Here is a 15,965-nt window from a genome sequence, read left to right as displayed (position 1 = left end):
TTTTTATTTTAAATACTTATTTATACAATAACTGATTTTATAATAATATTGTTAATATTTTATTAAAAAATAAATAGTTTGTTTTGTTAAATATACCAAAATACGCACTTTTTTCTTCTTAAAAGCTTCGAGAAATCGTAATACTGGCGTATAAGGAGTCTCCAAACTACGGCTAGCAAGCTGGTCCGCCAAAATTTTTATCCGGCCCGCGGAACCGGAACTCTTATGGAAAACGTAAAGATATTTAAGACAATTTTTTTGGTATTATTTGTGAGAAAATAAAAATAAAAAAAGGAGATTGCTTACTTGGTGGCGCCGGCCTCGAGGGCGGAATTCTAATCTGAGTGGTTGAGAGAACGAGTCTCTTATAGACTTGGAGGAGTAGGGGGAGGCACTATTCTTCTGTTATAAAAGAATTGTGTCTCTGACTAGCGCCTGTTCTGTTAACGACTCTCTTCCTCTCAACGCTACGATTATTTGCTGCGATTATTTTGTAAGTTGTTTATCTCCTCTTTGTCTTTTTCCTTTCCTTCTTCTTCACCGAGTCGGATTTTCTTTTTCTTTTTTTTTTTTGCTCTACTTTTTACTGTTTTTATAACAGTTTTGTTTGAACATTTTTTAACCGTTTTTTTAACGGTTCGGCTATGGCCGCTGCTGCGAGCCAGACGCCCATTATTGTTGACACCATGGAGCAGGAAAGTGCCACACCTTCTTTGTCTAACACTTGGTCTAAACCCCCCAAAATCGACATTGACGTTAAGGACTTCGTGGAAAAGGCAAAACAATGCCTGGAACTCGTCAACGACACCGGCTTAATTGTCAACCTGCCCAAACTAGAGGAGATTAGAAAAAAGTGCCTAACACTATTTGTTGTGGACAGGAAGACTAAAAAGGTTATCAGAGCAACAGCAGACATCGTCATCAACCTCTTGGCCACAGCAGGAGTTAGACCCTTACGCATCATTAAATGTAAGGGTTATAATACCTGGAACATTCTTCTGAACTCTCCTGAAGAATGCATTACAATATCGCAGAAAGAAATTATTACAGCGCAATACATTCTGAGGACCGAATATATGGGGAAACGACAAACTACGGTTTCAGTTTTCCACGTCCCACACCACATCGAAGGAGAACATCTCGGTGCCTTCTTTTTGAAATTTGGAGAAATGGTATCCGTCCAAGTTGACGAGTTCCATGGAATATGGTCTTTTGACATTCTCCTCGATAAAGAAAACTTCACAAACATTCCTTATTTCCTAGAAGTAGGAGAAGAAAAATTACCCATTATAGTAGCTGGCAGGAGACCAACTTGTTGGAACTGTAGTGAAATTGGGCATCTGACATCGGAATGCCCCAAAAAAAAACCCACACCAAACCCCAAAAGACTCACCGGACAACACCTGGGAAGCACAACCACCACAAGCTTTCCTAAACTTACCAGCCACGATACAACCCCGGATGAACCACTCAGAGGAGAACCCTGGCAGATCGCCCCCGGGAAGAAAACCCCTGGACGCCTGAGCCTCGAGCAACAGAGAGAGCAAGCCATGCTCAAAAATGACCCGGGAAAGGATAAATACCTCGAAATTGTTAACCTAAAAAAGAAACTGGACTCTCAAAAAAAGAAAATACCCCAATCCCCGTGCAAATCACCTCCACCAAAAAACATAAAATTAATAAGTCAGTCCCCCACTACATCCAAAACTCCTTCTCCTTTCAAAATGCCTCCTCCAGTCACAACTCCCATTTCTCCCAAAATATCCAAACTAACACCACTAAGTCCCCTTAAGAAACACAAATCCTCCACTCCTGTTACAGCCACCTCTAAGTCCCCTCACAACACTCCTCCTGCCTCTCCTGAAAAAAACCCTACTGACCCTACTAACATGGATACTACCCCCGCTATTGAACAAAAGAAAAAAACCCTCTACCTCCCTGGAAAGGATATCTGTATTCTTAATACAGCTGCTATTAATAACAGCAAAAACCTAAAAGGCCCAGACCTAGGCAAGTTAGCCGATTTCAGGGAGGTAGGGGGGAAGCTAATAGACACCCCCACCAACTTCCCCAATGCAAGACGGGTTTTAACCGTAATAAGAAAAAGAGAAGAAGCTAAGGACCTATGGCAAATGCTGGAGGAGGCAAACAAGACCTTTAATCTTTCCCCTCCCCTAGCTATCTTTAAAGACTCTGATATAAAAAGCCTAAAAAAATGTTGTGTTGGGAGGGTCCCGGTTAAAATGCACCCCTCCTTGTATAGGATAGTAAAACTAACCTATCCCCTGCATGTCGGCGGTATCTCTCGTGACGGACTCATCGATACTGCGATGGGTACCTATTCCCTCACGAGAGCTGTCGGCACGCTCACGACCGCGATGTTCGTTTCTGGTACTCAACCCTAAGGCACCACCATGGATCTCAAGCTTGCTAGTTTAAATGTCCGAGGGCTAAGGGCCGACTCGCGCAAATGGCGCTTGAGTTTGGACCTGCAGCACCTCGGAGTGGATATCTGTTGTGTGCAGGAAACCCACCTTATTCCTGGTGACCATTTGGGTGCACTGTCTAAGACCTTTGAGGCTTACTCAGCGCACTATAATTCTCGCTCGAGAGGGGTTTCCTGGCTAGTTAAAAGGTCTCTAGATGCGTCGTGTGACCCGTGTTACTTGGATCCGGAGGGAAGACTATGTGTTTTGGATGTTACCATAAAGGGTAGGGCATTACGTCTTATTGGGGTTTATGCGCCCAATAGCCATTCTGAGCTGGCTGGTTTTTTTCGGCGGATCGAGCAGTTCATAGATGTTTCCAGAACGGTTATCTTAGCGGGAGACTGGAACGCCGTCCTGGATCCCGAGTTAGATCGATTTGGGTTAACATCTAGGGGAACTAACAAAGATCGGGATGCTGTTGTATTTCATGAATTTGTGGATAAGTTTGATCTTATCGACAAATTCCGAAATGAAAAGCCCCGTGACTTAGTGTGGACTTGGACAGGTAGAGGCGGCTCCGATTCGATACAGGTCTCGAGCTATATCGACCGGTTCTTAGTTAGGCGAGTCGACGTAGGAGTATTGGATTGTCCAAGTTTCCACAATATAGTTTACTCGGATCACAGACTTGTTCGTGTACGGGTAAACTTAGATAGACCTAAGCCTAGATTAGCCGGTTACTGGAAGCTCAACACGTCGTTGTTCGATGTGAAGGGCTTCCGTGACGGGCTATTACTAACCCTACAGCGGGAATTGACGGGGGCAATTATTGGGAATAAGTGGTGGGTAAAAGTTAAGGAAGCCATTAGGTCCTTTGCTGCTGACTTTAGCAAAAGACTCAATCTAGATTCTAGGGCAGCTAAAGTGACACTAGAGTCTAGACTAGATCGGGCGGTGGAGGAGGGGGATAGTGCTAGCGTTAATATAATTAGGGCTCGGCTTGCCTCCCTTGCTGAAAAGGAGCACCAAGCCTTAGCGATTAGGGCTAGGTTAAAAAGAATGCCCCAGGAAGCAACAAACATGGCCGCTGAACTGCGTGCAGAGGAGCTTAGGAAAGCGGCTAATAGGCACATCGCTCGTGTCACATTGCCGGACGGGCGTACCGTGACCACAAACCAGGGTGTGCTGGAGGCGTTTAGATCCCATTTCCAGGAGCTTTTTTCCATGGAACCCGGTCTGTCATTAGAACAGTTTGACACCTATTTGGCTGACTTTTCTCGTCTTTCGACGACCGAAGCGGCTAGGTGCGAAGGTGGCATAACGGAGGATGAAGTCATTGAAGCCTTGAAGCGGGTCGGCCTTAATAAGTCACCGGGGATCGATGGTCTTCCCTACGAAGTGTATTTGAGGTTGTCGCACATCTTTGTCCCCTTGCTGACGGTTTTGTTTAACTCATGGTTTAGGAACGGCTCAATCCCCAAGTACTTTACCATGGGTGTGATAAAGCTTGTTCGTAAAAGCAAAGATGGTGGGGATGGGTTAGGTAATTTCAGGCCCTTAACGATGCTTAACGCTGAGTTAAAGATTTTGGCCAAGATTCTCGCAAATCGTCTGCAGCTTGTCCTGGCTCGTCTTATTAGCCCCGAGCAAACGTGTGCCGTGAAGGGCAGGACAATCCAGGATAACTTGCACTCGATACGCCTGATGATAGAAAAAGTCGACACTGAGGCCGCGCTGATCAATTTAGATCAGTCCAAAGCCTTCGATAGGGTTGACCATCGGTACTTGGGGGCTGTTTTATCGGCGGCCGGTTTTGGCCCGCAATTTTGCTCTTGGGTTCATCTTCTCTATGCTAACCCCGCGGTGATGGTAGAAGTAAATGGGAAGAGGTCGAGACCCTTCAGTTTGTCACGTTCCATTCGTCAAGGGTGCCCGTTATCACCCATGCTATATGTGCTTGCGATCGAGCCATTTTTGCGCAGGCTAAGGGTGAATCCGGTCCTACGCGGAATCACTTTGCCAGGTGTGGATGCCCAGGCGAAGTACTCCGCCTATGCCGACGACGTAACTGTGCTTGTAACGAGCAGTGCTGAGATTAGTGTCGTCGGTGTAGAAATCAGATTGTATGAAACGGTAACAGGGGCCAAAATTAACTGCGACAAGTCTTCAGGTTTGCGCATTGGTGCCTGGAGGGGTATGCCCCTTCAGGGGCCCTTTAGTTGGAGTGATGGGCCTTGCAAGATACTCGGCGTCTGGTTTGGTCCTGACCTCCAGCTGGAGAAAAATTGGTCGGAGGTTCTGAAAGCGGTACGGTCTGCAGCTTCACGGTGGATCAGTAGAAACCTTTCATTAAAGGGGCGAGCGGAGGTGTGTAATACTCACATCTATCCAATCGCTATTTATCGTCTATCAGTGCTTCCAATCCCGTCAGATACGCTGCTATATTTGCAGAGGGCTCTTTTCAACTTCTTATGGCTTGGAAGGGCCCCTAAGGTCTGTCGCGATGTCTGCTACCTACATCCTTCTGAAGGCGGTCTAGGTATGCCAAACGTGGAGATTCGGCTATACACGCTACGGCTCTACTACCTAGATCGAATGTGCACACAAGATAGGGAAAACGGTGGCCTCTGGATGGAGGACACCAAGAAAGCCTTCCCGGCTTTGAGAGGGGTGCACTACTCCGAGGGGGAGGCACACAGGTTGCCCCGAGGTGAATGTCCCTTCTATCGCGAGTGCCGGCGCGCACTGAAGTCCCTCTTAAGAGTGAAGGAAAGCCTCTCTAACACTCTGCTGTTGTCCCGAAAGGCATTATATCGGGTTTTAGTGAGGGGATCCGTAACGGATGTCATCGGTGGGAGGCTCCCTTTGACGAAGGAGCAGCTCCGCTCAATCTGGCCTTGGGCGCCTGGGTCAGGATGCCTCACTAACGACGAGGCTTCCCTGACCTGGCTGGTAATTCGGGATGCTCTATGGGTCGGTAAGAGACTCCACTCAGCTGGCTTGGTGGATTCGCCTATTTGTAAACGGTGCGGCGATGAGGACGAGACTTTATGTCACGCCTTCGTTTATTGTCGCATCGTGGCGCCGCTGATTGAGTTTGTTACAGGTCTCATGGTCCGCATACTAAACACATCCTCATTAACCTTGGTTCCTATTAATGTCTGTAGCAATTAGGCTCCGACAACGGATAGGCTCAGAAAAGATTTGTGTTTGACCTTGCTAGCTGTGATGAGAGGTGTTATCTGGAACACACGTATGAAAGTGGTCTATGGATCTGAGGACTTCGCTCCCCTCGACCTTATACGACTCTTCCGTCATTATTTAAAGGATCGTATCAAGGCCGAGAGAGTTAGACTCTCTCCGTCAGACTTTGTTGAAAGGTGGGTGTCAGTTGCGCGTGTGTGTCGGGTGAGAGAAGCAAGTCTTGACTGGTTCTTGGATGTTCCTTAGGAAAAAGAATTTTGGGTGACAGGAACGAACGTCAGCCCTGACTCGTTTTTAGTCCAGAGTAGGTCACGATATAGGCAAGAGTAGGACCATTATTTAGGCTTCTTTGTTCATAACCTAGCTAGTGTGTGATAGCGATCATTAGGCCCCTTTTAAGTTTGTCCCTGCGTTTTTTTTTTTTTTTTTTTTTTTTTTTTTTTTTTTTTTTTTTAACCCCACTCCCCTCCCAAATTAGGTGACAAATCGCTTGATTTGCCAGAGATGCGGGTCCCCTTTCGAAGTTTTCGTAAGAGGTGTTTTAAATAAAGCGTTCGGACCCGCATCACCCTTTCGACTGGCGAATCGGTGCATCTGCCATAGTTTAACAACGGGGGGGTCTTTTGTTACTAACATTGTAAATATTTCATTTTTATTTTGTATATAAAATTTTTATCTTCCCAAACCCCCCCTTTCTTATGGGTTTTAATTAGGTTATCATGGTATGATGTTCTTATGGTGATTGATGAAGGATGTATACGCTGATGGATGTATAGTATGAATGTGGTATTATGGTGCAAGTAGAGTGAAAGTAGGAACTAGTTAGGTTAGATTAGTTAGCACTAGTCAGAGAAGACCGTCCTTTCCCCTCCCCCATCTTCGGCCTTGTGCCAAATTTTTCTGAGTTTTTACTATGTAAATTTTCCGAAAATAAATACCTTCTGTTAACGACTTACTGGTGAACGGTTGGCACAAATTAGTTACTCGCTGCTCGCCGTACTACAAAACTTGTTACTCGACCCAGTAGGGGGGGTCGCTTAGGGCATCCTTTGCAACCCCTCGGAGCTTACGCTATCACCGGGTAATCTACTTTACCCTCTAAATAGTTTTTTTTTCCACATCTTGCAAAGGATTTGCTGCTTACTCTTTCGTCGGTTAACTACTGTCATGAACGTCACGAAAGAGCAGCTCCTACGCAGAAGGGAGTCATTGACTCAGAAGATTCAGGGACGACTGAAGATGTGTCGTGATGGAGTTAGGTCATCGGCGTACTCATTCTTAAGGACGGAGATTCAACAATTCATTGTCGAGTTAGAGACTTGTATCACACAGCTGGAGTTAGGCTCCTTTGATGAGAGTACACCTGCCGAGATTGAGGGTGCTTGGCTGCCTCAACTAAAGGATTATTATGAAGACTTGGGCGATTTGGATCAAGCATACCGACAGCCAGAGCCCAGCCCTTACTCAGAATCTGCCTTTGAGTTCTCAAGGGCTTCTGCAACTACCGGGAGAGGTTCTTCCTTCATTGTTAAACCCCCACGTATACAGATCACAGGGCCTACATTTAGCGGACAGGAAATGGAGTCCGACCGCATGAGTTTCAGAAACTTCTTGACTAGGTTTGAGAACTGCGTGATCGGCATGGCCAATGATGCCGAGAGGTTGAACTTCTTGAAGTGTTCACTCTCAGACAGAGCCTTGAGGCTGGTAAATCACCTGAGTTGCACTGACACCAATTACCAGCAAGCCATGGCTATACTGAAGAGGGAGTATCTGGACCTGGATGAAATCATTGACCAAATATTCCAGGATATTCTGGACTATGTACCAAAGAAAGGTGGAGCCCTTTTTGAGCTGGGGGACTTCGTTTCCAGGACGGCATCGCTGTTGGAAGAGCTGGGGAATTCCTTTTCGTGTGACTTTTCTGTGGACGATTCTGGCGGAGCCAGACTGATGGCTAAGATTCTGTTTAGGAAATTTCCTCTCGAACTGAAAGGCGAGATAATAGCGCTAACAAATAGACGGGTGCCACCTTTGTCCTCCATATTGAGACTAACTGGAGAAGCAATAAAGAGATTGCAGATTAAGGGCGGTGTCTCCACTGCAGTTACATCAACAGTAAGACAGAATACGTCTCAAAAGTTTGGTAGGGGGAACGCTATTACTCCTTCTTTTCATGTGGATGTGAACAATGCAACTTCAACCGGGTATTCCCGCACGTTGCCACCCATTCTCTCAGTTACATTCTCTTGTGGACCAAAGACAGTGTCAGTGAATTGCCTACTGGACACGGGTAGCGGGCGGACATATCTGGCGGCAGATGTACTGAGAACTTTGTGCCCAATCGAAACCCTTGGTGTCAATTGTCAGCTGAGATTGTCTACATTTCTAGGTGAGTGTCAGCGTGGGTTCACAGAGGTAGTCCTGGGAGTTGACTTGGGTTCTGGAAGGACAGTGACATCTCCTGTCTTGGTAGCCGATGGTATGGACTTGTCGGTTCGAGTGGCCAACCTGGAATCTCTATTGCGTGTCTTTCAGGATGCAAAATATGCTTTGGCCGGCCAGTTTGAGACCGGAAAGGATTTAATACCGATCAAGGGAATAATTGGGTTAGACCTGATTGAACACCTGGACTCCTTAAAGCTGATCCCGTGTTTGAATGGATGGGCCTTTGCAACCCCGCCTGGATTGGTCCCGTTTGGAGCAGTGGACTCTTTTTTCTTGGAAGATAAGCCCCTCTCTGAGGTTACTCACCTCTCGTTTAATTCGGTAATGGAACATACCCCCCAGGTCGATTCATCACATTTATGTTTTGTCCTAGACACACAATCAACATACCTGGATCCCATGGCGGAGTGCTTTCCTGACAGTATGGTACAAAGAGGACTAGAACAAATGTTTACGTTGGAATCTCTGGGGCTTCCCAGTCAGGAGGACTTTTCTGATTACGATAAAGTTCAGATGAAGCGATTTGAGGAAACGGTAGAGCTTCGGGATGGAAGCTATTATGTGGAGCTCCCCTGGCATCACGATAGATTAGCCAGAGTCCCCTCTAATCATGCAACTTCCTTGCATGTTTTAGACCGGGTAGCAGCAAACTTGACTAAAAGAAAAATATATGATGAATATTTGGAGGTGTTTCGTCAGCAACAGGAGGACGGTATAATTGAAGAGATTTTTGTCTCCCCTCAGGAGTTCGACAAATATGTGTGGATACCACATAGACCAGTTTTCAAGTCGGACCCTACGGCAACTACCAGGATAAGACCAGTGTTCAACTGTAGTTTGAAGACAGGAGATGGATTATCGCTGAACGAAGCAGCATATTCTGGCGTTAACTTAACAGGGGACATCTTGAAGTTGTTGCTGGCCTTTAGAGCCAACAATTATGTGCTACTAGCAGACATTCGCCGAGCCTTCCTAATGATTCGGCTTAAGCTGGAGGCGGATAGGAACCGGTTTTGCTTTTTTCTTAAACAAGGAAATTGTTTGCGCTGCTTCCGCTATACCACCTTGATATTCGGGTTTACTTCCAGCCCATTTGTGTTGGGGTGCATCTTAAAATTACATGCGGCAAAATACCCTCAAGATGCTTGCCGCAGAATGATGGAGGACCGGTTTTATGTGGATAACCTTGTGGCATCCGTGGCAGACGCGAGTGAGCTTACTACATTGTATTCCCTTGTTAGAGAGCGTTTGCTGGAAGGGGGCTTTATTATCCAGTCATGCAACTCAAACAGTCAGGCGCTCCGCAATAGGATGAAGGAGGATGGTACTCTAAGTATCCATGAAGAGGAGTGGGAGAGAGTACTGGGCTACCGATACTCCCCACATTCGGAGGAGTTGTATGTCGCTCCGGTAAAGTGCAATCCTGACGTGACAACTAAGAGAGGTGTTCTTTCAGAGTCAGCTAAGGTCTTCGATCCGTTGTCCCTATGTCTCCCGGTTACTATCCGCAGTAGAGTGCTAATCAGGTCCATGTGGAAGAATGGTGCAGGTTGGGATGATCCACTCCAGCCAGCGATCTTGAGCGATTGGAGAGAGCTAGCCAAGGACCTTTCAGGGTTGAGTGATTTCCGTTTTTTGCGCAAGGCGCTTATGGCAGGGCTACCTGGAGATATGTACCTGTTTTGCGACGCGTCCAAGGAAGCATATGGGTTTGCCGTGTATATCGTACAAAATGGTCGGTCATCCTTATTATTTGCGAAAGCTAAGGTGGCACCTATGAAGGACAAGACTTTGCCTGTGTTGGAACTAATGGCCGTTTTCCTCGCCTTCAAGTGTCTCCCCACAATCCTGGACAATTGTGAAGGATTTGTTCCCGAGAATTTGTGTATAGCCACGGATGCACAGGTGGTCTTGTCCTGGATTTTATCTCAAAACATGGCTAGCAAAAATGTTTTTGCAAAAAATAGACTTAAAGACATTCTGCAGATGAAAGTGGAGTTGGAGTCTCGCTATGGCTTGAAGACTCTCTTCAGATATGTTGATAGTACACTCAACCCGGCGGATTTGTTAACAAGAGGATTAACATTGAGAAAGTTCCAATCCAAGATGGAATTTTGGTGTTCAGGCCCTTCCTGGCTATGCGAAGGAATATCTCAATGGCCAGGACAGGATATGCCCTGTTTGAGTGAGATATGCCAGCGAATGACCCGCAGTTCAGCAAATTGTTCCTTGATCCATGATCAAGAGTACACTTCGGCCATACCTTTTCAGAGGTTTTCCTCATTCTCTGGTTTACTGACTGTTACTGCCTTGGTGTTTAAGTTCCTAGCCATCCGATTTAATCGACAATGGGACTACAACTCTAAGGCAGCGATCTACCTTATGAAGACAGTGCAACGGCAAGAATTTCCCGTGGAAGTGGAGTACCTAAAGGAGCCGAGTGGTAAACCCATGCCAGTTAGGGTTCGTGCTCTGGATCTTTTTCTGGACCCTGACGGTTTGATTCGATCTAGGGGAAGAATCAACCAATCTTCCCACTTTGGTTATGAAGTTAAAAACCCCATTCTGATAGGGAAACATCATCCTGTTACCAGACTCATCATTTTAGATTGTCATGAAAGGTGTTGCCACCTTGGAACTGGGTCAACTCTAGCGGAGTTGAGGCGAAGCGGTTATTGGGTCCCGCAGGGTCGACAAGCTGTGAATAAGGTACTGGCTGTTTGTGCCAGATGTAAACGTTATAATTCAACGCCAGTGACGCCGAATGCTGCTGCTGCCCTGCCGTCGCACCGTACCGATTTCAGAGTCCCCTATCAACACACTGGGATTGATTTTACTGGCCATCTTTGGGTGAGTGACGGGAAACGAGATACGAAAATGTACTTGCTCCTGTTCACTTGTTTGAATATCAGAGCAATACACATTGAAGTAGTTCCCAACATGAGCGTACCCTCTTTCTTACAGGCACTGGTTCGATTTACTAACCGATATGGCGTTCCCGAAACCCTTTATAGTGACAACGCGAAAACGTTTATAGGAAGTGGAAAGATTTTCGATCGTCTCTCTCTTTTTACGGACTATCAAAGAAAATACGGTCCTTGTAAGTTAAAACTTAAAACCATTCCCTTGTTCTCTCCTTGGTATGGAGGAACATGGGAGCGATGTATCAAGACCATGAAGAATTGCCTATTTAAGATTCTTGGCAGGGGTAGATTGGATTACTTTACCCTTCTGACAGTGTTATCGGATATTCAGAGGTCTGTTAATAACCGGCCTCTTACTTACCAGGTGTCAGCCGACAAAAATGCTACTCCAATTACCCCTAATATGTTCCTTAAGCCCAATCAGAGCCCCGGGCTATTGATACGACTGGATAGAGAGGATAGAACAACCTTGTTGCCTCCCAGCAGGGAGAGGCTAATTCAAACCTTGGAACTTAGGGACCAATGTCTGACAGATTTCCACAAACTATGGTATGAGGAGTACCTGCTAGAGCTGGGAAGGAAGATTCCTGGTCGATCCCGACTCAGTACAAGAACCCGCCTCCAGAAGGATGATGTTGTGCTGATTAAGAGTCCTTTGAAACCCAGACCGTTTTGGGTCTTAGGAACTATTACTGAACTGATTCCAGGCCATGATGGTGTCGTTAGAGCAGCACGTGTACAAAAAGGGGAGGGCTTGGAGGAAGTACATTCCCTGAAACATCTGTACCCCTTAGAGCTTTCTAGGACTCCTGAAGGACCTCCTGTTGCGGAGGGAGGGGAGACGTTGGATTCACCCCCTAGTGTTGAAGAGCAGGTCTGGTTGTGTCCCCTGTGCAGCTCTCCGCAGCAGAATCAGAATATGATCGGGTGTGACTCGTGCGACGATTGGTACCATTTCCGATGTGTCGGTATCGACTCAGAACCTCCCAACAGGCAAAAGTGGTATTGCCCAGAATGTGCGCCCCTTAAAAAACGACGGGGTAGACCTAGCCTGCTGCCTGCTTGATTGATATCTGGACTGATCGACTACTGCTATATTGTACTAACAGTTGTTTTTTGATTAAGTATTTTGGTGGTCTGTCATTTTTATGTAACTTTTTCTTTTTCTTTTCTCTCTCCTACCTTTTGTTTTTTTTTCTCGTTTTTGTCGGGAGTGTGTGAGAAAATAAAAATAAAAAAAGGAGATTGCTTACTTGGTGGCGCCGGCCTCGAGGGCGGAATTCTAATCTGAGTGGTTGAGAGAACGAGTCTCTTATAGACTTGGAGGAGTAGGGGGAGGCACTATTCTTCTGTTATAAAAGAATTGTGTCTCTGACTAGCGCCTGTTCTGTTAACGACTTACTGGTGAACGGTTGGCACAAATTAGTTACTCGCTGCTCGCCGTACTACAAAACTTGTTACTCGACCCAGTAGGGGGGGTCGCTTAGGGCATCCTTTGCAACCCCTCGGAGCTTACGCTATCACCGGGTAATCTACTTTACCCTCTAAATAGTTTTTTTTTCCACATATTATACAAACACCGTGACAGCGTTAGGGTTAGGGTTAGGATTAGGGTTAGGGTTAGGGTTAGGGTTTAGGGTTAGGTTTAGGGTTAGGTTTAGGGTTAGGGTTAGGTTTAGGGTTAGGGTTAGGGTTAGGGGTTAGGGTCAGGGTTAGGGTTAGGGTTAATTCGCTGTCACGGTGTTTGTATAGTTTTACCATTTTTTTTTTTAATGGAAATGTATGAAAATAGTGTGGTGGTTTTTCTTTTTGTTCAGAAAATGATTAAAAGAATGAAGTTTTGCAGAACTAGTTTCACTAACAAGCAAAGCAAAATCGTATAAAACATGTTCAGGTCATTATTTGGGGGGGGGGGGTACTTTTCTGCGCTTGCTGAAATAATGACGTTATGGCAAATATGTATTTCAGCAGCGTAAATTATTTGACAAAAATTTATAAAAATTATTTTTATATAAGACACATTATTAGACCATAAGGGTGAAATAAAAAAACAAAAAACAAATTGAATTTTTCCAATATTTTTTATTAGACTAAATGCACGACAATCGAGGCTGCCATCTTGTTTGGAAATTTGGCCTTTCTGAGGTTTGTCAGATTGGCCTTTTTGAGATCAAATTTGACCCTTTTTACGCTCTTACATGGAACCATGATTTTGGCCGCCGTTGTTTGGGGTTTCTTTTTCTAAATGGGCACTTCAAGTGCGTAAATTATTGTTAAAACATTGGTGACCATTTTTTTTTTTTTTTTTCATACTGCCATTTTTTTTTTTTTTTCCAAATTATTAGTATTAGTATTTTCATGGGACCATGATTTTTGGTGTCCATGTTTTATTTAAAAAAAAAAAAAAAAAAAAAGAAAAACATAATAATTTGGGAAAAAAGTATGGCAATATGAAAAAAAAAAAATGGCCACCAATATTTTAACAACAATTTATACACTTATGAAATGCACATTGAGAAAAAGACATCCCAAAAAACCTGGTCCTGGATATGACCTAAAACTATATCCGATCATGAGGCCCCACCTTTCGAACCTTGGGAAGTGTGGAGCCACCCTTTAATTGCCATTGCTCCCAGGTCCACTCTGACCCGGAGTGGTAGTACCTGTTAGGGTCCCAACTATGGGTTAAATAGAATGTGACTTTAAAAAAAATATACTCCATTAAAAATCATTCCTCAAAATAACTAGATTGGGCATTAAATAACCTGAAAAGGTTGATATGCCGTAAAACAAAAACAACCAACCAAAAAAAACGCGGCCAAAATCATGCTTCCATGCAAGAGGGTAAAAAAAGGCCATTTTTGGCCTCAAAAAGGGCAATCTAGCAAACCTTAGAAAGGCCAAATTTTCCAAACAAGATGGCAGCCTGGATTGTCGTACATTTAGTCGAATAAAAAATGTTGAAAAAATAATAAAAATTAAATTTTGGCTGGTTTTATTTCAGCCTTAGGGTCTATTAATGTGTTTTTTATAAAAATAAATAATTTTTATAAATTTTTATCTGTTAAATAATTTACACCACTGAAATACACATTTGCGAATGTTATTATTTAAAAAGCAATTTTTAACATGGGGAGGGAAAGGTTTTTGTAACTATTCTGTCATTCCACCTAACAATTTAATAATAAAAAAAGATATCGTGAAACTTGTATTTAACTTGAAAATATTATTTAAAAATAGCACAATAATATAAGTGCATGAGCATCATTTAAAAATAAAATATTATTTTGGCCCACATAGCTCTAATAACTCAGTAATATGGCCTTCCGTTTGAAAACTTTTGCGACCTCTGGCATAGATGATACATCCTAAGTAATTTATCTTTATTTGGCGACATTTAATAACGGGAACTACACTATTTGTTGCTGACTTACTTTATGCGGAAAATGTGTCTCTATGTCTAACAATGGTTATCTTGCGGGTCATAGTTACCAAGGTACTAAAAAAAAAATTCATCAATAAAAACAAGAAACGAGCAAGAAACGGCCGTCTAGAATATATAATAATTTAATGAAAAAAAAGGTAAAAAAAAGATTAAAAAAATAAGAAAATGTAAAATTTTAACTTGCGTCTGCAACTGATAAATTTGTCTCTTTACAGCAGACCTTAAGTAATTATATAAAAAAAAAAGCAGTAGAGAGAAAGAATAAAGAAGAAGGAAAGAAAGAGATAGACAGAAGGAAGTCACTTACTGAAGCGCTTTTTACAATGGACGATCATATTATGTTTTTATGTGTGGACAAAAATAAGTCAACATAAGTTACTTACCTTTAATCGTCGCAATATCTCTTTTCGGCGTAGGGTAAATAAATCCATGTTAGTTCCTTGTAGATGACAAAAATAAAACCATGAATGTTCAATCAAAGTTCATTTGGTAATTCCCGTAATTTTGTCTCTTTGGAAGCTGAGTTTCCACCACCTCACTCGGCAGAATTTCCTTTCTTATCGTGCACATCGAATTTGACTTTCCATTTGTAATCCGGCTAAACTTAGCCTCGCAGCATTTCGACCTCATGTATGCCATTAAACAACTTCTTCATTCCTAGAAGAAATATTCTGTCTTTTACCCTCTAATGCATGAACGTTACTGATTTTTATGTCTTTACTGACATGTCTTCTTCTTTGACTTTTTATAGTCTAGTCACGACATCTGGATAAACATAACTTTTACTTGGTATTAGCTTATTTTCTTGGTTAGCTTATTTCCAAACTTTCTTGATTTCCAACTGTTTTAAAGTCCAGTTTAGACTATTTCTAATTTTTACATCTTTTTTGACAGCGACAAAGTTCACACGTCCCACACCAGTGGACACCGAAACCTCAACTGGCAAAATAACACATATCTTCAAAAACCAAGCGGGAACTTCCCAAATCAATCAGCGAGTAAAATTCAGTCATGTGATACAATCATCATCATCATCACATCAGAAATAGATAAAAGAATAAGAAAGAAGAAGAAGAGGAAAAAGAGTGGAAGAAAGATTAAACAGGAATAAAATTCCAACAACTTTTAAACTGGATTGTTTATTCTTTTGGTTGAAAGATGATCTTGGATGAAGTGTTCTCAATCTCATTTGCTGTGGTTGAGCATTGAAGACACAAGGTATGATTTTAATTGTATGGTTTATGATTTGTTGATTTGCATTTAATAGCAAACATATTTTATTTGTTTGTGACATACAAAACAGAGCTCCCTCCCAGGAGGGGAGGTAATGCAACAGTACAAACCTTGTCACTCGACTATAAACTGTATATGTACAATCATAATAACATTTTCCTTGTCTTGAATGGCTTTTTGGACTTTTAACATAAAATTTTCTTCATTTTTTAACGAAAATTTAATAACTTTTTCCTATTGCTTGCTGACTAAAGATGTTAAATAAATTTGATAATGTCACAA

General features: G+C 43.3%; 1 protein-coding gene and 1 long non-coding RNA gene across 2 annotated transcripts in view; one reads left to right on the top strand and one right to left on the bottom strand.

The window, feature by feature from the left end:
- The window catches only part of LOC145267114 (inter-alpha-trypsin inhibitor heavy chain H4-like), a 25,083-nt gene extending 24,638 nt beyond the window's left edge, over positions 1–445 (bottom strand). Inside the window, exon 1 of the mRNA XM_080123141.1 lies at positions 307–445. The gene's annotated coding sequence lies outside the window, so the exon portion shown is untranslated. The remainder of the gene's footprint in view (positions 1–306) is intronic.
- On the top strand, positions 385–15,965 carry LOC145267117 (uncharacterized). Its single transcript, XR_013864827.1, has 2 exons — positions 385–493; positions 15,345–15,965. It is a non-coding gene; the product is annotated as an uncharacterized LOC145267117 (long non-coding RNA).

Source organism: Euprymna scolopes, chromosome 42 (assembly GCF_053919585.1).
Source record: "Euprymna scolopes isolate OS-2025 chromosome 42, ASM5391958v1, whole genome shotgun sequence".
Classification (NCBI taxonomy): domain Eukaryota; kingdom Metazoa; phylum Mollusca; class Cephalopoda; order Sepiida; family Sepiolidae; genus Euprymna; species Euprymna scolopes.
The sequence above is the reverse complement of the archived record's forward strand: the minus strand, read 5'-3'. Positions and strand labels throughout refer to the sequence as shown.